Consider the following 27,530-nt stretch of genomic DNA (forward strand, 5'->3'; position numbering starts at 1 on the left):
TTCAAGTCCTTTGTTCATTTTTTAAATTGGACTATTTGGAGGTTTTTTGTTATTGAATTGTACAGGTTCTTTATGTATTCAGGATATTAACCCCTTATCAGATATATGATTTGCAAATATTGTCTCCCATTCTGTAGGTTGCTTTTTTCACTCTGTTGATTGTGTCCCTTAACGCTCAGGAATTTTTAATTTTGATGTAGTCCATTTTACTTTTATTTTCACTTTTGTTGCCTGTGCTTTTCAAGCTGTAGAATGGCCTAATACCTAGCTGCAGTATGGAAATGGCTCCTAAGCAACAGAGTTCCATACCACTGATGATGCCTGGCATCTGGCGTATTTTGTTTTGATGTCACCCTGTGAGACAAGGGAAGTGGAAGCATATCCAAGAAATTATGGCCAAATCCAATGTCATGAAGCTTTCCCCCTGTTTTCTTCTAAGAGTTTTGCACTTTTTGCTTTTACGGTTAGTTCTTTGATTTGTTTTGACTTAATTTTTGTGTATGTTGCGAGGTAAAGAGTTCAACTTCCTTCTTTTGCACATGGATACCCAGTTGTCCCAGTACCATTTGTCGAATTGACTGTCCTTTCCCATTGACAATTATTGGCACCCTTGCCAAAACTCATTTGACCACAAATGCAAGGGTTTATTTCTGGGTTCTCCATTGTGTTCCATTGTCTGTATGTTTGTCTTCATGCCGGTATCACATTCTTTTGATTAATGTAGCTTTGTAATATGTTTGAAATCGGGGTGTGTGAGTCTTCCAACTTTGTTCGTCTTTTTCAAGATTTTTTTTGCTATTTGGTATCCCTTGATTTGCATTTCCCTGATGAATAGTGATGCTGAGCATCTTTTCATGTACCTGTTGGCCATTTGGGTGTCTTCTTTGGAAAAATGTGCATTCAGTTCCCCTTCCCATTTGTTAGTTGGATTGTTTTTTCCTTGTCGTTATTGAGCTGTATGAGTTCTTTATATATTTTGGATATATATATATTCTCCAATATATGGTTTGAAAAATTTTTCTCCTGTTCTTTTGGTTGCCTTTTCATTTTGTTGATTGTTTCTTCTGCTGTGCAGAAGCCTGTTAGTTTGATGTAGTCCCACTTATTGATTTCCACTTCTGTTGCTTGTGCATTGGGTGTCCTATCCAAGAAATCATTGCCAAGACCAAGGTCTAGGAGCTTCTTCCCTATGTTTTCTTCTAGGAATCTTATGGTATCAGGTCTTATGCTTAAGTCTTTGATCCATTCTGATTTAGTTTTTGTGAGTGGTATACGACAGGGGCCTAATTTCCTTTTTTCTGCATGTGTTTATCCAGTTTTCCCAACACCATTTGTTGAAGGGACTATCCTTTCCCCATTGGATGTTCTTAGCTCCCATGTCGAATATTCGTTGGCCGTATATGCAGGGGTTTAATTCTGGTATCTCTGTTCTGTTCCATTGGTCTGTGTGTCTATTTTTATGCCAGGACCATACTGTTTTAATTACTATAGCTTTGGTGTATAGTCTAAAATCAGGAAGTGTGACGCCTTCAGCTTTGTTCTTCTTTCTCAGGATTGCTTTGGCTATTCAGGTCTTTCATGGTTCCATACAAATTTTAGGATTGTTTTTTCTATATCTGTGAAATGCCATTAGAATTTTGCTGGGGACTGTGTTGAATCTACAGATGGCTTTGGGTAGTATGGACATTTTGACGATATTAATGCTTTTTATCCATAGACATTGGATGTCTTCCCATTTGTTTGTTTCTTCTTTGATTTCTTTCAACAAAGTCTAGTATTTTTCAATGTACAGATCTTACACTTCCTTGGTTAAATTTATTCCTGAATATTTTATTGTTTTTGATGATACTGTGAGAGGGATAGTTTTCTTTATTTCTTTTTCAGATGTTTCATTATTCGCATATAGACATGCAACTGACTTCTGTATGTTGATTTTATATCCTGAACGTTTACTTAATTTGCTGATTAGTTCCAATAGATTTTTGGTTGTGTCTTTGGGATTTTCTATATACAAAATCGTATCGTTTGCAAACAGTGAGAATTTTACTTCTTCATTTCTGATTTGAATGCCTTTTAGTTCTTCACCTTGCCTAATCGCTCTAGCTAGGACTTCCAGGACTATATTGAATAAGAGTGGTGAGAGTGAGCATCTTTGTCTTGTTCACCGTTGAGTATAATGTTAGCTCTGGGTTTGTCATATAAGGCCTTTATTATGTAGAGATACGTTCTTTATATACGAAATCTGTTGAGGTTTTTTTTTTATCACGACAGGATGTTGAGTTTGGGGAAATGCTTTCTCTGCATTTATTGAGATGATTGTGTGATTTTTATCTTTCATTCTATTAATTAGGTGTAGTACATTTATCGATTTGTGTATGTTGAACTACCCTTCCATCCAAGCAATAGATCCCACTTAACCATGTGTATAATCCTTTCAATGTGTTGTAGACTTTGGTTTGCTAATATTTTGTTGAGAATTTTTGCGTCTATGTTCATCAGGGATGTTTGTCGATGGATGTCTTTCCTTGTACCGTCCTTATCTGGCTTTGATATCAGGGTAATGCTGGCTTTGTAGAATGAGTTTAGAAGTGTCCCCTCTTCTTCAATTTTTTGGAAGAGCTTGAGAAAGATTGGCGTTAATTCTTCTTTAAGTGTTTGGTAGAATTCCCTAGTGAAGGTGTCTTATCCTGGGGTTTTCTGTGTTGGGAGGTTTTTGATTATGGATTCAATCTCTTTACTCATTATCGATCTATTCTGATTTTCTATTTCTTTTGGATTAAGTCTTGGTAGGTTTTGTGTTTCTAGGAATTTGTCCATTTCTTCTAGGTTATCTAATTTGTTGGCATATAATTGTTCACAGTAGTCTCTTATGATCCTATGTATTTCTGTAGTATCAGCTGTAATGTCTCCTCTTTCGTTTCTAATTTTATTTATTTGAGTCTTCTCTGAAATGATGTTGAACATCTTTTCATGTGTCTGTTGGCCATCTGTGTATCTCCTTTGGCAAAATGTCCACTCAGATCTTCTTCCTAGTTTTTAATCGGGATGTTTATTCACAAACCATCAAAAAATCACATAGATATACAGAACAGATTGGTGGTTACCAGAGGGGAAGAGGGGTGGGGAGAGGGGGAAAGGGGTAAAAAGGCTCGCGTGTATGGTGATGGATGGCATCTAGACTTTCGGTAGTGAACATGTTGTAGTCTATACAGAAGTCAAAATAGAATAACGTACATCTGAAATTTATATAATGTTATTAAAACAATGTTTCCTCAATTAAAAAAAAGGACATGGGTCATTGGGCATCATCATAGAATTCTGGCGATGACACAATCCAACTATATACGCAACACCAATACAAACATGTTCTCCAGACACACAAATAAAAACGTTCACAGCATCATTATTGATGGTAGTCACCAACTGCAAGCAATATGAACATCTATCAACAGTTGAATGAATGAATACAGTGTGATATATTCATATCATAGAACACGATACAGACATGAAACAAGAAAATACCCCTACGTGCAACAACATGGGCAGATATCAATAGCAGAACACTGAGCAAAAGAAGCCAGGCATAAAAACATACGTGACTGATAATTCTATTTATATAAAGTTTAAGAAGAGGCAAAACAACAAAAACAAAAACAAGAAACCCTTATGCTGACGTAGGTCAGAATAGTGGTTAGCCTTCACGTGAAACACCTAGACAGGGGCATAACGTGGGTTTCTGAGGCTCCAGTAATGTTCCAGATCTTGGTCTTGGTGGTGGTTACAGGTATGTGTTCACTTTGTGAAAAGTCATCAAGTTGTTGTCTCTTATGGTTTGTGCACTCTTCACTTTCTGTGCTGTACTTCAATTAAAGAAAATCTAACAAAAATAGACGGGGAAGACATGTATACCATGTGAGAAGAATTGACAGAAACACACTTCAGACTGAACGTGCCTTATTGTAAGCCTAAAGCCTCAAAGGCTATAAAAACTAAAGTTGATTCTCTGACTCATTTGCCCGTAAAACACGACCTGAACAGACATGAGGCTCTTTTGTCTTTATCTATCCTTCTTGGCATGAATGTTTATGTTTCCCTGCAGAAATATTGTTTTACTGGATTCACGGTGCTACTCCAGACCCTGCTATGGCTCTTAGTGAAGTGTGGTATATGAATTCTGAAACATCCGGTCCCAAGAGTTTCAGGTAAGGGATTGTTACCTAATTAACATAATTAACATAATTCTCTCAGCTGAAGGCAAATCAAGTAGACAAGAACTAATGAAGACTGCACAGAGTTTATCAGGGATGGGCTGAATTTCTTGAGTCTTTTTTCAACATTTCAAATGACATGGTATTTCTCCTTTGACTATCGATATGATAGATTATTAAATTACTAAAATATTTCTCAATATCACACCAGCCTCTCGTGACTAGAAAACCTGCCAGGATGCAGTAGATTTCCCACATACTGTTGAACCTTATATACTCAAACTTTATGGATAAAAACATTAAACCTATGCTCCTAAGTGAGATAGATCCCTATTTCTGTGTGTGCATGCACGCATGCGAGTGCATGCATGCATGTTTGTGTAAGTCTGTGTGCTTGTGGGCTTGTGTGCATGTACTAGCTTTTACAGGTTTTGGAATCAGGGTTTAGGCTGTCTTCAGTAAATAAATTTGGAATATTTCTATCTTTGTTTCTAGCTTCTAAATCCATTTAAGAAGGCTTAGGAATTTGTGATTTCCGAAAAGAATTAGATGATTGTATTCAGCTCTTCTTGTACTTCCCTCAGGGATTTTGGTTCCCAGACCTAGTTGAAAAAAATAACACCGTTTTCTAAAAAAGCTGTGACTCTTCAAAAATGTGCATTCTAGGACGGCAGAGAAGTACACGGGGAAGAAAATGAATGCTGGTATCAGAGAGACTTGGGAGACTGTCCCAGATCCACCACTTACTCAGTGTATGACTTTCAGCATGATACTGAATCTCTTTTAGCCTTAATTTCTTCATTTGTGAACAGGGACTATAGCCCTCTCTCTTTAACTGTTTCCCAAAGATTTAGCAGAGAGCAATTTTCACCCTATTACCCTACTCAATTCGTGTGCAAACCTGCTGTGATCATGAGCAATACATGTGTGAGGGATCAGAATTGGCCACCCCAAAATGTGTCTCTTTGGCTTGATTATTTTTAAGAACAAATGACTCTGAAAGAAACCCTGACCTTCCCCCAACTGCCTAAAAGAGTTTAACATACACAGCCTGTTCCAGGAAGGAGATAATACCATAAGATAACTATAGTATAATGTAAACTAGGTATGACAGACAGGGAAGAACAGAACAAAGGCCTTTCAATCAGTCCTCCCTATCTCTCATTGGCTTTGCAAGGTGAGGTCAACATTTGCTCATCAAACATTTGCTTTTCCATCTTCATGTAAATTGCCTTCCTCCATGTAAATTGCCTTCCTCCAAAATCTCAAACTAGTACCGCCAATGTCCTCCATTGTCCTTAGCTGAAGATGGTATTTAAGGTAGTGGCTTCCGCCATTTTGGGGAGTTATACAGTTTTCCTGGGCTTCTCCCATGCATACATGTTATTAAACTTTCATTGATTTTTCTCCCATTATTCTGTCTCATGACAATTTAATTCTGACACCAGCCAGAAGGACCTAGAGGGCAGAGGGATAATTCTTCTTCCCCTACACTTTGGTGATGAGGATTGGATAAAACATCACTGGCTAGACGCTGCTCACTCCTGGACTCCTGCAGCTGAGAGATCCTAGACTTCTGATGAGAGCTGGGAGCAGGTAAGAGTTCTTACCACGTCAGTCTCCCGAATCTCTGCCTTCAGTTTTCAGTGGAAGTGAGAGTGGTGAATTTGTTTTTCCTTTTCTAAATTTAGATTAGCAGGGTAAAATATTGGCAAAGCTAGCTTCTTGGACTCAGCAACTCTGGGAAATTTTGTTGGAGTACTCTTGGTTTGTTGACCCTTCTCCCAGAGATGGTCACTATTTTTCCTTGTCTTTGCGTCACTGTCACAAAAAAGGAGAAGCCATAGGGCAAGACACAGGCATCTCTATAAGCCTGTTGTCTGGGCTTGTCCCACAGTAAACTTTGCTGTGAGTTGACATGTGCATGAGGTGAAAGCTGTTGCTAACGGGGATCTTGGAAGCCAAAGAGGCCATGACATTGGTGGGCATGGGTTGGGCACTTAAGAGCCATCAGGGCACTTGCCATCTCAAGAAGACTCCCATGATAGGATAAGTTGGACACAGAATGGGGTAGATGACAGAGGACCCCCGCCAACGTCAAGAAAATTTCCGTGCAATGAAGTACTCTAAAACACATACAACCCCCAACCCTGCAGAACCTCCCTCCTAGGTATTCGTTTGGCTCCAAGAGACTCAAGGCTTACCTAAAGCTGTTAATGTGCATAGAAGATGAAGTTTGTTTTCTTTTGTCTTCTTCTATGTCTTGAGAGCTTGGCTTTGTGACCTTTCTGGTCTTCACCATCAGGAGGATGCACAAACCAGTGTGCATCTTGGCGGCCAGCCACACAGAGACTAGGGTTCCAAGGTGTATGTTCTTTGGCTGTATCAGCTCTCAGGGGAGTTTGTCATCAGGGATCTCAGTCCATTAGGGGCCTTTGGCATCTCAACCTTCATTGTTGGTTAGTGCGTTCTGCATGTGTAATGAAGGCCTTTGCTCTCTTACACTTTTTGGGGAGTGAACATTCTGGATCTTGTGAGGGCTGCCTCCTTTGCACTCTCATTTGGGGACACCTCTTGCCTCCATGGGTAAGCCATAAAAGGCTGATTGGTTTGAGTTGCTATTAGGATCCTACTCGTCAAAGGCCAGACAATGGATCTTTTAAATTGGAAAAACTTCTAAATTGGAAAAATGTTTAGAGAGCTCTCGAATACAGATGCTTTATTGGTACCTATAAAAATAGCAAATTTAAAAGACAATGCAAAGAAATAATGACTAGTCTCAAGAACTTAATAAAATTTGGGGTCTCAGTTTCCTCTCCTGGTCTTACAGATGCTAATGAAAACATTAAGTTAATTAACAAAAGAAGAAAAAGAAGTCCAGGGAAAGTCAAGGGACTGTTCTCTACAGGGTAAAAAAAAAAAATTAAGGACTTTTTAGAACATAAGGTATATAAAGCAAATATCGAAAGGGGAAACAGGGGCCGGCCCTGTGGCCAAGTGATTAAGTTTGCGTGCTGTGCTTCGGCAGCCCAGGGTTTCACTGGTTCGGATCCTGGGCACGGACATGGCACTGCTCATCGAGCCATGCTGCTGTGGCATCCCACATAGCACAACCAGAAGGACCTACAACTAGAATATACAACTATTACTGAGGGGCTTTTGGGAGAAGAAGAAGAACAAAACAAAGATTGGCAACAGATGTTAGCTCAGGTGCCAATTACAAAACAAAGGTTGGGGGGGACAAAGGTGAATCAGAAAGGGAAGAGTCTTGAGACTCATCCCAGCAGGACGGAAATCTTAAGATGGTTATTTTTAAAAAATGTGATAAATAAAATGGACATTAATGGGGTTAGGACAAAGGTTTAATACATCACTGCCTAACGTTGGGTGGGCTGAAGGGACCCCTTACTAGTCTCCCCAAGATTAAAGGGCCCCAAACAAGTCTGCTCTATTTAAAAAGCCAGAAGGCAGAAATCAAAAGGAGAAACCTGACCAACAATCGCTTGGTGCAACAGTTAGGATGGTTAATCAAATTAAAGATTAACAAAAGGGCCGTGGTCCCTTGGCTCGACCTCTTGCTGTGGACTCAAAGCCTTCTGAGTAAAATGGGAAGAATAACCAGGAAATGGAGAAGGGAAATGTCCAAGTCTCCCTCATGCAGGAATCCACAAGCGTTGGTACCAAAACCTAGTGTTGGGACCCTGACTCAGGCTGCAACTAGAATGAAAACAAACGTAAAAGTGTAAGGGTTGATAGGATTATAAAGGTTAGAATGTTTGAGCTAATATTATGTGAAGAGGTTTTATCAACTTGGCTTGCGTGTGTTTTGAAAATGGATATTTGTGTGGGAATGCTTCCCTTACCCAATATTATAAGACCGAGACTGGTTGATGATGTCCTAATAGAAGCTATGATTAGAGGTATCAGAGTTGATGGACTTCAGATAAAATTTTGTAGGAAATTGGTATATTTAAATGGGCTCTATATGAAGTGATTACATCTCTTTTGCATGATTGTATTATAGATTGTACTGTAGAGATAGACGTTGTGTCTCACTGGGGAACGTTTCCCTGCCTGATATTGTAAGACAGCACATAAATCTGCCCTTCAGACAGTGTTAATTAAACACACTAAAGGGAAGTCAATAGGGTTCCCTGAGCCCACACAGTATCAGATAAAAACTAGAGGCTAATATCAGGTGCTAGTAAAAAAGATAATAAAAGCCCTCCCTCCAAGGAAAGTTGGTCTAGGGTTAAATTGTGCACTTAGAAAGAGGGGCTTTGTTAAACGTTTTGTGCAGACGTTCTAACGGTGCGATACATTGTCCTGAAGTTTTAGAACATAAAAATCTTTTCATTTGCCTCTTACATTAAAAATCTCCCTGATATAAAGAAACAAATCCAAGAAAAGATAATTCAATGAGCAGATCTGTCTTTTGATATCATTCAGGCTACAACCCAAGTATTTGAGAAACTTAAAGCAACTATCGTTGTCTTACAAAAAGGAAGAGGAAATACTTGAAAATTAAAAAAAAATTCTTAAATGTCATCTCTACAAATACTAGTAAAAAGATTTAGCAGGTGAGCTTAACTCTTACCAATTTCTAAAACAACCTTTGGATACAACTGTTCTTTCATAACTAGTGAACCTCATTTTACTGCACCTGATTCATGATGGTAATTTTAAAACAATAGCTGTGGAATCTCTATGTGTGTGTGTCCATGTTATAAATGTGTGATATTTTACCTCCGGATGGTATAATTTCTAAAAGAACTCTATTTAATTGGCTTAAAGTAAGTACTTATATAAATTATTTCTAAATTTAATAGAAACTAACCCAAATGATTTTCAAGTTAACATGATATAAAATAACCTCTGATAAGTTAAAACGTATTTAAGTTGATTTGTGTGATGACTAAAATGGACATGTTCTCAGAGTTATCAGCATTGGGTAAGATACAGAGATGCAGCCTGCGTTTTCTAGTCAAACAAACTCATGTTTTCTCAATTACAAAATTTGTCGGCAAAAAGAATAAGTTATTTTGTCGAATGTCTCATAAAGTTTTCGTGAGTGATCTAAACATAATTCTTGGGGGCAAATGATTAAGATGTAAGTGAGATAAGAGCTTATAGATAAACTTTTAACGATAATTGTATTTTATGACATGTGTATTTAAAACAACTTCCAAAATCTCTTTGGTAACTTAAAATTGAACTTTTGCTCAGATAAATTAAATGATAGAAAATTGATTGAATATCTAGATCACTTACAAATAAGATAAAATATTAGATAGTAATTACTAAATATGGGTTTATCTACTTTTGGCTTCTTATTACAGAGAAACTAAAAGATGTTTAGGTCAATTAGTAAACACGTCTTGTATTTTATTAAAGGGTTTTACTATGAAGTAGCATGTTTCTAGAAATGATAAAAAGTATTTATAAACTTGCCAAGCCACAAAATGCTAATGTAAAAGACAGTCCATAATTGCTTATGTCATAGTCTTTACTTAAAAGTTAAGGTTTCTAAGGGTTAAAAAATTCTAATGTGTGATTAAAGCTACTAAAAATTAATACGGAAAACATCTTTGTATTCAAGGAAAGTAAGATGTATGTTTTCAGTAAAGAAGGTATAAGAAATAAAGATATTTTTGCCTGTTAAATAGGTTATAGAAGGTTTATGGGGGAAAAAAGTCTGAGAAAAGAGTTTTATACACGGTCAAGCTGGCTCAGACTGAAATGAATTTCATTACATAAATGAGTTTTAATATCAGAAATAAGCTGGTGCAAAATTAGAATTTGGTTTTCTCTCTGTTTAAAGGATAATTTTCTCAAGCCTTTAGTCTGCTCTGGGTAAGGAAATTACAAAAGGTTCCCTTCTTTTTGATTAAGTCTACCTAAAAGACAGAAATTCTATGATTTGTCAAAACAATTTCCCATGCTCAAAAACGCTGATGTCTCTCTATTAAGAGAACTAAATTATTTTTTTTTAACTGTTTAACTCTGTATGTTTGCCTTTAACATCTTCTCTTGTCACTTTAGTTAAATGGATAACTAAGAATTGTTTCATAGGGACCTGTGATATCATGTGGGTAAATGTTATTGATATAAGCATCCTAAAAATTATGTAATATTCCTAAAATTCTGATCTGTCCTGGTTATCAGTCATAATTCTAGTTATTATCTTAAAATGTTATATGTCATAAAAATAACCAAGTTTCTTTATCAATTGCCATTTTTAAGTTTTTTTGTCATTTACAGACTGCTTTGTTTTACTTTGCTTTTGCAAATATGTTTCGTCTTCAGAGAAATTCATGGAAAGGACTCTGACACTGACTAGAGAATGCAGGTTTCTGATAAACTTTCAGATCATAAAACTGAACTGGGTAAGAAATAACTGAACTGCAATGGAGAAACTGATGACTTCATGAAACTGCTAACAGAAGATCAAGATCAAGAGTTGATTACGTGGGACTGAATGAACTGGTGAGGATGATTATAAATTTTTATGAATTTTCACTTAAAATATTGCTGATTTTTTAATGTCTTGTTATTTTCAGATTTAAGAAAACCGTTTTCTCTTTTATCTTAAGCTAAGTATGACTTGTAGCAATTTGGTAAATTATAGTTTTGTCAGCAGAATTGAAACGTTGATCTTTTTCTCCCTACCTGATCCCTCCAGAATTTGGAAACTCTTAGAGAGTGAGTATTCTTATTTTCATGGTTATGTAGTTATTTCCACAAGTTCAATAAGAATCCATTCTCCTTATAACAGGACACAATTAGAAACATTGCTTATATTACCAAAGCTTTGATTGGAATGTCATATTTGAGAGAAACGTGCATAGACTTGGATGTGACCAAACAGCTTTGAGGGACAAGGATTTACTTTATGAGACAAATGAAGCCACTTGGAAATATTGGCCTGGTACCTTGCTTACAGGATTCCCAGCAAGCTTACCAGGTGAGCATGGAAGCTCACTTCCCTGGCAGGTGCAAAGAAACTCAGGTTATTTGGGGGACCTCAAGAAGAGAGGAATCCACCCAAATCTAAGGTATTGCAGGCGGGGTCTGATGACAAGCCCTTGGCTTGGCTTTCCTGGCCTTGAGAGGCCTTTAAAATTCAATCTGGGATTCCTTATAAAAAGTTCCAGCAAAGCAGGTTTAAAAGAGCCTATGTGATCAATTGCTTTTCTTGCTGTGCTTATGTAAATAATTGGACCAATGTTATTGAAACTAGACTTATTTTGCAAACAGGTTTGTCTTAATTGGGCTATATTTGGTAAAAATGAGGGTGATTTTAAAGGGAAAAAATTATGTTTCAATAGAAACCTATATTACACATTCTAGTTCTGTTAATTTTCCTTGAGCTTATTGTTTTCTACCTGGATCTTGTAAACTGGACTGGATCCTGAATTCTTCTAGTCTCCTGAAAAAGCTAGCTCCAAATCTGCAAACTAACATTTTCAATGTTTTTCATCATTTCCATTTGGAATCCTTGAGAACTGAAACCGCACTTCTTCCTGAATCCTTGCAAACTGAAGCTTGACAACATAGTAAGCTTAAGAGAGATCACCACGATAGCATGCCTGTTGCTGTGTAAGCCACTCAAGAGATGCCTGAACTTCCGATGGCATCATCAAAGACATTTCAAACTGCAAAAGATGCTTCGACCCTGACGTCTAGAAATCTTGACTGGCTGCCCCATGGGCTCAGAAACTGGTTTATAATTTGCTCCAACCATTAACTTTGTTTTTTTTTTTTGTTTGTTTCCATAGAAATGCTTCTTATTAAATACCTGCTTGCTTGCTTACACTATATACGCCTAACTTTGGGAGCCCACCCACATCACCACCTTCTAAAATGAATTTAACTAGACTGACCTATCGTCAGGACTAAGAGACTGGTTCAATGAGATGGAACAATCTACCAACTCAGCTTCTGGACTGTGAAACTTCTTAAACTTTCAAAGTGGGGACTGTGAGGGATGGGATTTACCAGCACAAAATGTATCTATTTGGCTTGACTATTTTTGAGAACAAAAGACTCTGGAGGAAAGTTTCACCTTCCCTCAGCTGCCTAAAAGAATTAAAGATAGAAGGCCTGTTTGAGAAAGGAGCAAACACTGTGAGATAACTATAGTATAATATAAGCTAGGTGTGACAGACAGGGAGGAACCTAACAAGGGCCTTTCAATCAAAGTCCTCCCCATCTATCATTGTCTTGGCAAGGCGTGGTCAACATTTGTTTATCAAACATTTGCTTTTCCACCTCCATGTAAGTTGCCTTCCTCCCCTTTGAAGTCCCAAACCACTACCCCCAACATCATCCTTTGTCCTTCGTTGAAGATGGTATTGAAGGTAGTGGCTTCCACCATTTTTGCAAGTTACTCATTTTTCCTGGGTTTCTCCCACGTATACACGTTATTAAATTTGTTTGATTTTCTCCTCTTATTCTGTCTCATGTCAATTTAATTCTTAGCCCAACCAGAAGGACCTAGAGGGTAGAGGAATAGTTCTTCCTCACCTACACATACATATCAGTTAACAAATAGTGACAATTGACATCAATAAAGGAGAGAGAATAGCTGTTTTAGCAATTGTATGTATTGAGGGTGTTTATTTAATCTTCTTGAAATCAGGCTTAGAATTACCATGTATTCTCCGATGTAAAATTTCTATAGACTATTTCTACATAAAATGCACAACCTATTATTAAATTTTCTTAAGTCATATATGTGTATCATTTTAAAGGCTAAATAATAACACAAGTGTTGAACAAAAACAGAAATCACCTGATTCTAAATCCTGCGCCCCTCCCAAACCTCACCCAATCCCACCACACATAGCCTCCTCCTACTGGCTCCCTGAGACAACTACTTTCAACGTTTCTCTACTTCTGTTGGTACTTACCATGATATTTGAAACTCATAGGCTTATACTGATTGTGGCATATTTCAAAAATGGTCACAAATAAAGCTTCTGGTTTCAGCCCCAACATATAGAGAGGGCAGAGATCACCAATCCCATCCTTAAAACAAGAAAACGCTGGAAAAACTGAATCCACCTATATTTTAGACTCCTCACAGAACTGAGCTGGCAGGGCAAACCACCACGTAAACTCTGGCGCAAGAGTGGAATCCAGAGTGTCAAAACCGAGATCTGCCTCCCTGAATCAGAATCCTCTGTAGTCATAATCTGGTAAGAACATTTAAATGGTAAATAAGATGAATTTCTTGAGGCTGAGTGTGGACTAGCAGGAAAGTGAGAATCTGCTCCCCCTACCCACCCCCCGCCCCATACTGCACTCTTAGGGGGCATCCACAACTTCATGGACTTTCACACCAGGAAACAGATTTTCCTGGTGGAGATCTGAGAAAGATGCCCTTGTTTTTGTGTCTGGGAGAGAGAAAGAGAGTAATCATTGTCAAAATACCGCCAGAGTCTTCCATGACAAAGGAGTACTCTCCAGGGAAAAGGCTTTGCTAGACCCTTATCCTAGGTGGAAGAAAGCTATTGCTCCCGCCCCAGCCCACTCTAGCCCTCCTGTCTCACCTAAGGGAAACAGAAAAGTGAGTAGGGGCCAAGGCTTCCAGGAAATAATGTGGGAATACTGCAGCCAGGGAAAGGATAGAGGTCACGGGGAGAAGGTAATGCCCCTGGAGAAACACTTGTGAAGGTTGCAGCCCAGCGACACAGTCCCTCTAAAAGACTGAGATTTAGTCATGAAGCTGTGGAATTCTCCCCCTCCCCCACGCCTTATCACCACATCAATGGGCTTCTAGAGAAATACCAGTGGGTTATAACTGAAAGCGCTTCAAAAACACAGATTCTCTCTGAGCAGGAGTGCTTTGCGAAGCCCAAATTCAAAAGAGGGGACCGAAATAAGGCCACTAGAGCACTGGAGACCTCTGGCAGTCATACTGCAGCAAACATAAAACACAGCCTAGCCCCTAGCCAGATTAACATAAATATTCACACTAAATGCCTAGTTACATCAGGTCCTAATTACCCAAAAGAAATTTTCTGGCTTTCAACAAAAACATTACAAAGCAGGCCAAAAACTGAGAGAATGGAGAGAAAAGGCAAGCATTAGAACCAATCTCTGATATAACACTCATTTTGGAATTGTCAATCAGGAAATTTAAAATAACTGTGATTAAGATGTTAAGGATTCTAACGGAAAAATAGACAGCACACAAAAGCAGATGGGTAATGTAAGCAGTCTAGGGAAGGACGAACTATTCCTCTACCCTCTAGGTCCTTCTGGCTAGTCTAAGAATTAAATTGACATGAGACAGAATAAGAGGAGAAAATCGAATAAATTTAATAACGTATACGTGGGAGAAACCCAGGAAAAGTGAGTAACTCCCCAAAATAGTGGAAGCCACTACCTTCAATACCATCTTCAACGAAGGACAAAGGAGGACGTTGTGGGTAGTGGTTTGGGACTTCAAAGGGGAGGAAGGCAACGTACATGGAGACGGAAAAGCAAATGTTTGATAAACAAGTGTTGCCCACGCCTCACAAAGACAATGAGAGATGGGGAGGACTTAGATTGAAAGGTCCTTGTTAGGTTCCTCCCTGTCTGTCACACCTAGTTTATAGTATACTATAGTTCTCTTACATTATTAGCTCCTTCCTGGAACAGGCCTTCTATCTTAAATTCTTTTAGGCAGTGAGGGAGAAGGTGACAGTTTCTTTCAGAGTCTTTTGTTCTTAAAATAAGCCAAAGAGACACATTTTGGGGTGCCAAATTCTGATCCCCCACAGCAGAGACATGGAAATTCTGAGAAAGGATTAAAAGGAAATGCTAGAAAATAAAAGCACAGTAACAGAAGTGAGGGGCTCATTAGTAGATTCTTCATGACCCAGGAAAGAATCAGTGAACTTGAAGCTAGGTCATAGGTCAATAAAACTTTTCTAACAGAAGTGCAAAGAGGATAAAATCAGGAAAAGCATGTAACTTAACATCCCGCCATGTGAAATTGGAAAAAGTTTGATGCGTTAATCCAAATACCAAAAAAGGACAGAAGGTAGAAATAACAGAGAAGAATGAATATTGGAAAGAATATGGGTCAAGAACTCCCAAAAGAAATTATAGATAGCAAATCACAGATTCAGGAATCATAGTAAATACCAGCAGTATATATACTAAATACACACACACACACACACACACACACACACACACACGCGCGCATGCACATCTAGACATGTTATATTCAAACTGCATAAAACTAAAAACTAATAAAAATGTTGAAAGAATAAGCTGGAGGAGGAAAACACTTTACCTATTGAGGAATATGGACAAGGAGTACAGCCGACTTCTCATCAGGACCCATGCAAAGAAGAAGAGAGAAGAGTGAAATATTTCAAGTGTTGATTGAAAAGAAAAACCACCCACCTGTAATTCTATTTCCAGAAAGTTGTCATTCAAAAGTGAACACGGAATAAAGACTTTCTCAGACAAGTAAAAGTTAAGCAAGGTAATCTCCAGGAAACCTGCCTTCCCAGAAATGATAAGTGACGTTCTTCAGGCAGAAGGAAAATCATATAGGTCAGGAACTTGGGTCTACCTGAAGAAAGGAAGGGGGTCAACGAAGTATTAAATGGATGTAAATAACATCTTCTATGTTTCTTATTCTTGTGTCATCTAAAACATAACTGTTTTCTAAAAGATAATAGTGACCACATAGTGGGTGATTATAGCATGTAGATAAGCGAAATGATGGACAGAAGCGTCCCAAGCAACGGGAGGGAGGAACTGGGAATGCTCTTTTATAAGGTACCCGTACTACACACAAAGCCGTACAGTGTTATTTGAAGGTGGCCTTAGATTAGTAAAAGTGTATATTGTAAACTCCATGGCAACCACTAAGAACAATTTAAAAAGAATTAAAAGTGATATGCTAAGCGAGGGAATAATGGAGTCATATGAAAAGCTCAATTAAAACCAGAGAAGGCAGAAAAAGAGGGGCAAAAAGAACCAAATCCTACACCTAACGTCATACTCAATGATGAAAGGTTGAAAGCTTTTCCCCTAAGATCAGAAATAAGACAAGGGTGAGCCAGGCCTGATGGCCTAGGTGTGTGTTAAGGTTCGGCGCTCACTGTTTTGGTGCCCTGGGTTCACTTCCCAGTCATAGAACCACACCACTCATCTGTTAGTGGCCATGTTGTGGTGGTGGCTCACATAGAAGACCTGGAAAGACTTACAACTAGGATATACAACCATGTCCTGGGGCTTTGGGGAGGGGAAAAAAAAAGAGGAAGATTGGCAACAGATGTTAGCTCAGGGTGAATCTTCAAAAAAAAACTCTGTCGTGTTTCTATACACTAACAATGAATTTTCTGAAAAAGAAATAAGAAATTGATCCCATTTACAATAGCATCAAAAGCAATAAAATAGTTAGCAATAAATTTAACTAAGGAGGTAAAAGGTCTCTACTCTGAAAACTAGAAGACATTGATGAAAAAATCAAAGAGGACACAGTAAATGAAAGAGTACCTTGTGTTCCTGCATTGGAAGAATTAACATTGTTAAAACATCAATACTACCAAAAACCATCTATAGGTTCAGTCACTTCCTATCAAGATTCCAAAGGCATATTTTATGGAAGTAGGAAAAACATTCCTAAAATTTATATGGAACCACAAAAGACCTCCAGTAGGCACAGAAAACCTGAGAAAGAGGAACAAAGTGGAAGCCACACACTTCCTAATTTCAATCTGTACTATAAAGTTATAGTCATCAAAGCAGTATGGCAGGGGCATAAAAATGGACACATACACCAATGAAATGGAATCAAGAGCCCAGAAATAAACCCAAGTATATTACACTCAATGAATATTTGACAGTGGAGCCAAAATACTCAGTGGAGAAAAGACAGTCTCTTCAATAAACAGTGCTAGGATAATTGGATATCCACATGTGAAAGAGTGAAACTGGACCCATACCTTCAACCACTCGCAAAAATTAACTCGAAATGGATTAAAGATTTAAATGTAAGACATTAAACTCCTAGAAGAAAATATAAGGATAAAGCTCCTTGACATGGGGCTTGGTACTGAGTTTTTGGATATGTCACCTAAAACACAAGCAACAAAATCAAAAATAAATTGGACTACATCAAACTAAACAGCATCTGAACGACAAAACACACCATAAACAAAGTGAAAAGAAAACCTACAGAAAGGGAAAAATTATTTGTAAACCATATGTCTGGTAAGGGGTGAATATCCAAAATAGATTAAGAATTCATTCAACTCAACAGCAAAAAACAAATAATCCAATTACAAAATGGCAAAGGACCTGAATAGACATTTCTCCAAAGAAGATATATGAAAGGCCAACAGGTATATGAAGGAAGCTCAACATCGCTAGTCATTAGGGAAATGCAAATTGAGGCCACAATGAGATATCACCTCACCCCTACTAGAATGGCCATCATCCAAAAGACAAGAGATAACAAATGCTGGTCTGGATGTGAGAAAAGGGAACCCTTGCGCACTCTTGGTGGGAATGTAAATTGGCACAGCCACTATTGAAAACAATTCGGAGGATCCTCAAAAAATTAAAAATAGAACTACCATGTGATCCAATGATTCCACTTCCGGGACTATATCCAAAGGAAACGAAAACACTAACTCGAAAAGATACTGCACCCCCATGGTCGTAGCAGCATTATGTACGATAGGAAAGACATGGAGACAGCTTAGGTGTCCGTCAATGAACGAATGGATAAAGAAGTTGTAAAACCTATATATATATATATATATATGTATGTATGTATATATTCACACTCACAATGGAATATTATTCAGCAATTAAAAAAATGAGGAAATTCTACCACTTGTGACAACATGGAGGGACCCTGAAGGTATTATGTTAAGTGAAATAAGTCAGATAGAGAAAGAAAAATACTATATGTCTCACTTGTATGTGAAATCTTAAAGAAACAAAAACTCATAGACAAAGAGATCAGGCGTGTGGTGAGCAGAGGCAGAGGGTGCGGGAGTGGGAATTGGAGGAAGGTGGTCAAAAGGTACAAACTTCCAGTTGTAAGATAAATAAGTACTAGAGGTATTATGTACAACATGATGACTATAGTTACGACTGGCGTATGATAGATATGAAAGTTGTTAAGAGAGTAAATCCTAAGTGTTCTCATTACAAGAGAAAAAAAGAGTTTTCCATTTCTTTTTACTGTATCTCTAAGAGATGATGGATAATAACTAAACTTATTTTGGTAACCAGCTCACAATATATGTAAGTTAAACCTTTAAGCTTTACACCTGAAACTCAGACAGTGATGTATGTCAATTATATCTCAATAAAACTGAAAAAATAATAATTTCCATGGAGAAAAGTGATCCAAACATGTGCTATCTACAAGAGACATACTTTTGATTCAAAGATACAAATAGCTTAAAAGAAAAAGGATGGAAAAACATGCATCATGCAAGCAGCAGTCATAAAAAGCTCTGGTGGCTATACTAATGGCAGAAAGTTAGGCTTTCAAAAGCTAAAAATATTACTAGAAATAAAGGGTAATGTTTTATAATGAAAAAAGTTCAATCATAAGGAAGTTATAACATTTATCCACCTAAAAACAAAGCTCCAGAATATGTGAAGCAAAGGCGTACAGAATTGAGGGAAGAAATAGAAGAGTCAACAATAAAAACTGGAGACTTCAGTAGTATACATGCAATAATGATGCAACAGCCATGCATAAGATCAATGAGGAAATAGAAGGTTTGAACAAAACTATACGCAAATTAGATCTAACAGATATCTATCACTCTAACCAAAAACGTTAGAATACACATACTTCTTGAGCATACATAGAAAAATTCCAGAATACACCATAAGTTAGAGCTTTGGTAAATTTTAAAAAGATTGAAATCATGCAAGGTATGTTATCTGATCACGGTGGAGGAAAAATGGAAATTAATAACAGCAGGAAATTTTGGAAATCTGCAAATATATGGAAATTAAACAACCCCCTAACAAGTAGCTTATGAGTCAAAGAAAAATTCAGAACAGAAAATAGAAAATACTTTGAGATGAGTGAAAATGAAGACACTATATACCAAAAGTTATGGGATGCAGTTAAATAAGTGCTTAGTGGGAAGTTTATAGCTTTAAAAGCTTATATTGAAAGAAAGATGTCAAATAAAAAACCTAACTTTCCACCTTAAAATAATGAAAAGAAGAAGAGGAAACCAAACCTAAAGCAAGCAGACAAAGGACATAATAAGGGTTATGGAGGAACTTAATGAAATAGAGAACAGAAAAACAATGGAGAATACAAATAAAACCAAAATAAGTTTCATTGCAAAGATAGACAAAACAGACAAACTTTAGTCAGACTGACGAATAATAAGAGAAAGATGATACAGATTACTAAAATCAGATTAAACGAGGAGATATTACTCCTGACCTTACAGAAATAAACAGAATTATAAGGAAATAATACGCCAACAAATTACATAACTTAAATGAAGTGAACAAATTGCTAGAAAGACACAAACTACCAAAACTGACTCAAGAAGAAACAGAAAATTTAAATACACTTATAACGAGTAAATGTATCAATTTAGTAATAAAAAAAATTTCCCACAAAGGGAAGTCCCTGTCCAGATGGCTTCACTGGACAAGTATACCAAACACATAAAGAAGAAAGAAGCAATTATTCACAAACTCTTCCATGATATAGGAGAGTGTGAAACACATCTTAACTCATAATATGAGGGCAGTATTTCCCTAACAGTAAAAGCAAAGTTATCACAATTTTAAAAACATAGACAAATTTTAATATAGATGGAAAAAAATCTGTCCTTGAGTAGGTGGTGGTTATTTTGACGTTCATTTCATCATTATCCATTATATCCTACACATCATCTTTTATATATTTTTCTGTCCATGCATTATATTTCCCAATGAAAAGTTACGCATAGCTCTTATGGTGCTACGATGAGGTGATCACAGGGAGGTACTGGGAACAGAAGAGAAGATCTAACTCAGATGGTAGACAGGAGGGGACGAGATGGTCAGGAAAGCCTTCCCAGATGAAAATGTCATTTCCTACTGAAAATACCTGCTGGCCCTCCCCTGCCCTTGGGATACAGCCTCTTGAGAACAGCATACGTGGCCATGCACGATCTGTCCCTGGTGCCCTCTAAAGCATTAAGTCTCACCACTCCCGCTCTGTCCTCTCCCCTCCAGCCATACTGAACAACTTGATGCTTGGAGCTTCTCCAACAAACTTGGCTTTTGTTAGCTCCCAGGTCTTTAGTCACATGGCTCCTTCAGCTGGAACTGATTTTCCTCCCTGATCTGGCTAATTCCACTTCATCCTCCACCAGAAAATAGGCTTTACGAGGGTGCTATTTGTATCCGTTTTGTTAAGACTGCATTGCCAGCCCTTAGAATAGGGCTTGGTACAGAGTAAGCGCTCACTAAATATTTGATGGATGAAGTGGAATTCATGAGTCCATCCCTTAGAATTTAGCTCAAACACTTCATTTTCCGGAAAGTCTCCCCTGATCTTCCCTAGGACAAGTTTCAAGCCCCTCCTCTGGGCTTCCATCGGGCCCAGTGCTTCCGTCTACCACAGCATCTATCACATAATACCGTCCTTGCCTGTATGCCTCTCTAGACTAAGCTCCCGTGGGGCACAGATTAGAATGCTTTTATTCTTGTCAGCACTCTCCAGTTCCCTGGCAAATGTGACAGTCCCCGGAATGGTGTGGGCCATCAGGAAATGTTAGTTGAATATATGGAAAGGAGGCAGACATAAAATGCTGAACCTTGAAGGATGTGTAGCAAGCAGCAAGACAGCTGCTACGAGAGCCTGGTGTACTCAGGAAAGTGCAAGTATTTCAGCGCTGTTGTCTCCCTTACAAAGCTGTGAGCTTTTTGAGGACAAGGACATCAATGGCAAGGGTAATGCCTTGTATCTCAGAACTCATTCAACCAATTTTTTTTGAGCATCTGCTGTGTGCCAGGGCTTATTCTACGTATCTAGGATGCACTGGTTAGCACAAAAGACAGAGTCTCTGCCTTCATGGGACTTATTTTAATATGGGAGACAGACAGTAACAAAGGAACAAAGAAATGTAAGCCAGCAGTACCCTGTGAAGAAAAAGTAGATCTGGCAAGACGGTAGAAAATTATGGGAATGCTATTTCAGGTAAGGTGATTCATATCTCCAAAACCTAGCACAGTGCCTTGCATACAGTAGGCACTCAATGTATGTTGAGTGGGTGATTTAATACTAAAAGATAGATACGGCGCAAGAGATAAAGCCCGGAAAAAGGAAGACTATCCCAAAATGTTAAAATAGAACACAGGAAAGAGGGTACATTTCACATACCAAGTGAGATTAGGTTTCCATAATTCTCCAGCGTCACATCCCTGTGGAGAGTCCTCTGGGAAGAGTCAAATTGAGTCCATTCCTTCTCTTTGAGAAAGCAAGACAGAGAAAGGAAGGAAGATAGATAACATTAAGAGGTTGCTTCTCAAGATGTGATGTAGAGGAAAAGCCAAGGGTTTGGCTGCACAAACTTCTACTGAAAGCTCAGAAAGACCAAAAGTTCAGAGTATTCAGTCCCACAAAAGCCCTTTCAAGAGACTAAAAGGGTGTCTTGCAGATTTTTCTTAACTACGCTGGAGGGCCTCTGGGAAGCTCAAGGTTGCTGTCCCTAGGTCATCCCAGCAGGACCCCCATGAAGAAGGGATTGCCTTGAACCAATGTATGGGTGGGGCTTTTGTGTAAAAGAGTGAATGCCAGTGAAATTCACACAAGCCCCACGGGGTTCTGGAGAAACTTCCATCAGCAGGAACACGGCAAGCTTGGACTCAAAGGGAAAGAGAAGGTACAAAATGGAAGAGGCTGTTGGACCTCTAATATTCTACTGGCAGAGAGCAGGCAGATAAGGACTACTCCGCTGCAAACACCTGCGACCTTTCATGAAAAAGAAAGGGTGGCTCAGAGGGCGGAACTAAGGGTCTGGAGGGCAGAACCCAGAGCTACCAAGGATTATTCCAGGCTTTAAAACTTCATCAGAGAGTTCTGTCTGGTGTTTTCCCGGCTGGATTTCCAAAGTGCTCTGGGACTCGAACTGCATTCTGCCTTCCATTTCGCTCCATATTAAACTAGAATGTTTATAGCTGTTATCCTCTGCCCGTCCCACCACAGTGTGTTGGGGGAACACAGCTTGTCACTGTAGCGTCACTGGTACCCAGTGGGAGAAAGATTGTGCCCCAGGAGTTGTACTACACGGATTATACCCAGGAACGTCATCCATACCTGATTTAGATGGTTGAGGCGATGCGATTCCGATGAGCTTTTGGAATTGAGCTGATGCCATAATACCATGAGACATTTGGAGACTGTCGAATGTGGTGAATGAGTTTTGTGTGTGGGACAGATTGGACCACCGGGAGCCACAGGGCAGACTAGTAGGCAGAATTCTAAGATGACCACTAATGACCCTTGCCCTTGCATAATCCTCTCCCACTGAGTGTGAGAGGAGCCCGTAAATTTGATGCGACATCACTCGTGTGATTATGTTACATTAAAAGGGAAAAGAGATTTTGCAGATGTATTAAGGTCCCATATCAGTGGACCTTCAAATAAGGAGGTTATCTTGGGTGGGCCAGGCCTAAGAAGGTGAGCCCTTAAAACGGCCTAGGCCTCTTCTGAGAGACTCAAGCATGAGAGGATGTACAGCATGGTCCATGTGGTAAGGAACTATGGGTGGCCTCTAGGAGCTCAGAGTGGGACTGAATTCTGCCAATAACTTCAGTGGGCTTGGAAGTGGATTCTTCCTCAGTGCCTACACAAAGAAACACAGCCTGGCAAACACATGATTTCACCTGGTGAAACACTGAGCAGAGAACAAAGTCATGCCACTATGAAAATTAGTAAAGGGAAACCTCATCTAAAGTGGAGTCAGGAAGCCAAACAGAAAATGACTACCCCAGAAACTCAGCCTGTGAGAAACCATCACCACCCTGAACTCTTGCTTTTCTCCAATGGACTTTGGTTTAAAATAACCGCACCCAAGTTCCTCCTTTGTCTGTATGAAATAACATTCCTCTGCCTTGTGTGTTGGATTTCCCTGTGGTCGACTGTAGCACGCACGTCCAAAATCGCAATTCTTTGGTTATTCCTGAATAAATTTGTTTTGCTGGTAAAATGACTGGCTGTTTTATTTTTAAGGTTGACATAAATGGTGTCATGAGGTGGGATCCAAAGGAGGTGACCCCTCGAGAGACGATGCGCCCTGGAGCCAAGCAAGGTACTCACACCGAGGCCCTTGAATTCATTGTTTCCAGGAGTCGCTGCCTGCTTTCAGGTTGGTGAGTCCCCTCTTGGATTTCGGGCTCCACGCCCCTGGGGATCTGAGCCTCTGACTTTATTTGGGATCCGGAGAGGCTTTGTCCTCTCGAGGGAGGGACTTTGTCCGTTCGGTTCGAGGCTCTGTCCTTGGGCTCAAGGCATTATCCTTGGTGAGCATTCAATTGTTTTCTGAAGGCAGCACAGCTCCTTTTGGGGCTCGGGCTTGCTGAAAATCCAGGTGTTTTTCTTTGGTTTCCAGATTCCTTTTGGAATCAGGGATGAGAATCCGACAACTGTCTTTTGTTTTTAGATGCTTTTGGGGATGAGGGCTAGGACCTTAGCAACTTCCTCGGGTTTTCAGAGGAAATTTCAGAAATGGGACCCCGATCACCTAAATGTTCGGAGGGAAACCCTCCTTCAGGGACCCCAGCTGAGTTTATACTTGAGAACTTTGGGCCCCCTGCATGCACGTTTCTAACTAAATGGGCCAAACTGACCAAGAGTAGTTTGGAATTACAGTGGCCATTATGGGGAACTTTAGATCTCCCTAAACTCATTTTTCTTAAAAAACAAATTGGAAGACCGCAGCTCTAAAATTAAGCAGAACAAGTGATACGTTGATTTTAATTGGTACCTGGAGGCTTCCAAGTGTGCACAGAGCTCTAAAATTGTCTCACTGCAAGATACTGTATCTAAACTAGCCAAAACAGCTGAAAAACTGAGGGAGAATAAAACGGCTTCTGAGGCCTCTCCTTCCCTTCCCCCTGGTTTCTTTGTCTTATGCTCAGGCCCTACCTCCAATCCCATCTGCCTCCTTTGCTTCTGCACCACCTCTGGTGCTGAAACTCTGGCCATGTGAGTGAGTAACCTTAACTTCATCCGTCTGCCAGAAACACAATTTGCACCCAACTGTGCCTTTGAACTTTGTACCTGAGACATGGCTGAAATGTTTAAAACGAAAGCTATAAGGTCTCTGTGTCTGTCTACATGTCATGTATGTCTAGGCACATATGTGATTTTTTTTTAACCTCTGGGTGGTATTGCTAAGATTGATTTGTAAAAGAGCCCTATTGAATTGGCTTGAAATTAAGCGCTTATAAAGTAAGTATGCATAACCTCAGAAATATAACAGAAACTTACCCAAATGTTTTCCAGTTTACACGATTGAGGATTAATCTTTAGTAAATAAAAGCTAGCTTAAGGTTCTTGGTTTAATTGAAACAGGCATGTCCTTTAGAGTTATCAGTGCTGAATATAATGCAGACATACAACTGTCATTCTACCTGGGTTTATTAAGCTCATTTTATCTCTGTTACAAAATCTGTCAGCAAGAAAGTAACTGAAGAGGATGGTTGGCTATTTAATGTCAAATCAGAGCATGATTGTTAAAAGCAATTAATTTAAATGAATTTAAATAAGATCAAAGTTTATACTAAGTTAAACTAAATAAGGGATGGTCATTGGATATCTAAATCATCTCAAACTAAGATGAATGTCAATCTCTTAACATAGGTTAGTCTTCTCTTGGCTTCTTATTGCACAGAAGCTAAAGATATTTGAATCTTTAGCGAACACATTTTATACTACACTGAGAAATTTTCTATGAAAAAGGACGTTTCTAGAAATTCGTAAAAGATATTTCTAAGTTCACAAAGCTGAAAAATGCTAAAATAGTTCAAAATTGCTTACTTCTTTGTTTTTCACTGAGAATTAAGGATTCTAAGGGTGAAGAATTATAATCAATACACGTACTAATAAGGGAAACATCTCTGTATGTAAAGAAAGTAAGATGTGTGTTTTGATAAAAGAGGGTATAAGGAATGGAAATGCATTTTGTTGAGGGAAAAGAAAGTAATTTTGCCCTAAAGAGAGGCTGGTTGTTTTGGAAAGGGGAAGAGGGAAACACAGGACAAAATCTGCATGTGAAAAGAGAGTGTCGAAGGTTTGTGGAAAGGAATCTGGGGAAGGGAATTTTAAGGTGTGGTCAAGCTGGCGAAGATTAAAGTGAATGTATTCAAGTGAGTTTTAATACCAAAATAAGCTGATGCCAAATTAAAATTTGGCTTTATTTTCTGTTGAAAGGACAAGGTATTCCTGGGCTCTTGGTCTGTTTTTGATAATGGATTGTGAAAGCTTCTTTATTTTTAAGTAATATGCCTAGAAAACAGAGATTTTGTGTTTTATCAAGAAGGTTCCTGTGTTGTTCCTATCAGGTCTTTAATTACTTAGGAAAACTGAGTCTTCTTAGCATTAAAGGAGTTAAGTTTTGCTTACAACCATGGAACCTTTTTGTATTTGCCTTTGAAACCTCTTACTTTTACTTTGGTCGAATCGAGGCTTAAGTATTATTTCATAATGATCAGGGATCCTATTTGGTCAAGTATCCAAACCTTTGGATATTTTTGAAAAGCTTCCCCAAATATTCAAATTCTAAGTGAAGTCTTTTTGACCTGGATGTAACTTTGGAATTTTTCAGAGGGCACCTAGGACACCTCAAAAGATTCTTTCCTTCTCCTTATAAAAGGAGAGACATTATACTAATTAGGCTTACTTGGTATGTCAAATTACATGAGAAGTGTGTTCGAATAAGCAATAATAAACCTTTTTAGGTTATATTGTATGGGCGAATGTTACTAAAAAGTGTTCTAGAACTTGCATAAAATACATGAAAATCTGATATGTCCTAAGCTAACGTGATTACCTATAATTGTAGTTGGTATCGAAAATGTATGCCACAAAAGTACTCAAATTTACTTGTCAGTTGCATTTACCCATTGCCTATTGTTTTAAGCCTTTTGTTAGTAACAGACACTTATTGTTTTACTCTGATGCTTTTACAAATACGTTTCATTTTCAAAGAGATTCATGGAAAAGACTTTGATAGTACTCTGGAACACAGGTTTTAATAACTTTAAGATCATAACACTGAACTGGGTGGAAATTTCTGGAACTTGGCTGGAGGACTGATTGCTCTGATGTTTTGTTTCCCAAATGTAAGAGACCCCCTTTTCTCCTCTCCTTCAGGCTATCTACAACTTAACAGTAATTTGCTAAAGTGTATCTCTGCAAAAGGGGTTGAAACATTTCTCTTTTTCTCTCTACCTGATCCTCCCAGAATTTGGAAACTATGAAGTATTCTTTTCATGACACTGTATGTATTTGCATGGGTTCCCTGAAGGTCTGTTCTTCTTGTAACAGGGCATAATTGGAAATACCGGCTACATTAGCAAGGCTTTGACTAGAAGGTCATATTCAAATAAGATGTACATAGATTCAGAAATGACTAGACACCTTTAAGGAACTGCTTGGAAAAATTGGCCTGGTACCTTGCTTATAAGGTTTCAGTAAAGCAACCCCCCCCAAAAAAGAGCTTATATGGTTGATCACTATTTTTGCTGTATTTATCATAAATAATAAATGATTTATTATGAAAATAATGATTTTCTGACGCTTACAACCTTGGACAACTATAGACTTTGAATAAGAGATGCCTTGGAGTTCTCCCTCCTAACCTTCCCTGTTACTCAAACGTGGCTTAAATGGTTTCCAACCACTATGCATTTTCCCTCCAACGGGGGGCGTGACAACCAGAAGGGGTCCTTCCTGGCACTGAGGAACAAAACCACTATGCACAGAGAACCTGACTCTTGATCAGCAATGCTTTCAGAGAAAGATCTTGATCAAAAGGGGAAATGTGAAAAATAATAAAGAGAATCCTCATTCAAAATGGAGTCAGGGAGTCAGAAGTTGGAGCTCCCAGGCAGTACCAATGGAGGTCAATTACGGGAAAGACAGTCAATTACAGATCCCAACACAAAGAAGTCATCAACAGGGGAAAATCATTAATTACAGGAAGAAGTGTACATTGCATCCCAAACAGAAACCGACTACCCCAGAAACTCAGCCCATGAGAAACCATCACCACCATGAACTCTTGCTTTTCTCCAATGGACTTTTGTTCAAAACAACCC

General features: G+C 38.6%; 1 long non-coding RNA gene across 2 annotated transcripts in view; it reads left to right on the forward strand.

Moving 5' to 3' along the window:
* Positions 1–26,914, forward strand: part of LOC138921963 (uncharacterized) — a 53,343-nt gene extending 26,429 nt beyond the window's left edge. Inside the window, exons 2-5 of one of the 2 annotated variants that reach the window (XR_011435016.1) lie at positions 4,100–4,202; positions 5,657–5,804; positions 10,515–10,694; positions 23,440–26,914. This is a non-coding gene — a long non-coding RNA (uncharacterized lncRNA). Of the gene's footprint in view, positions 1–4,099; positions 4,203–5,656; positions 5,805–10,514; positions 10,695–11,986; positions 12,924–23,439 lie in introns of those variants that run through there. The other variant, XR_011435017.1, reaches the window with a different exon arrangement.
* Positions 26,915–27,530: the final 616 nt, after the last annotated feature.

The sequence above is a fragment of the Equus caballus genome, chromosome X (assembly GCF_041296265.1).
Source record: "Equus caballus isolate H_3958 breed thoroughbred chromosome X, TB-T2T, whole genome shotgun sequence".
Lineage (NCBI taxonomy): Eukaryota > Metazoa > Chordata > Mammalia > Perissodactyla > Equidae > Equus > Equus caballus.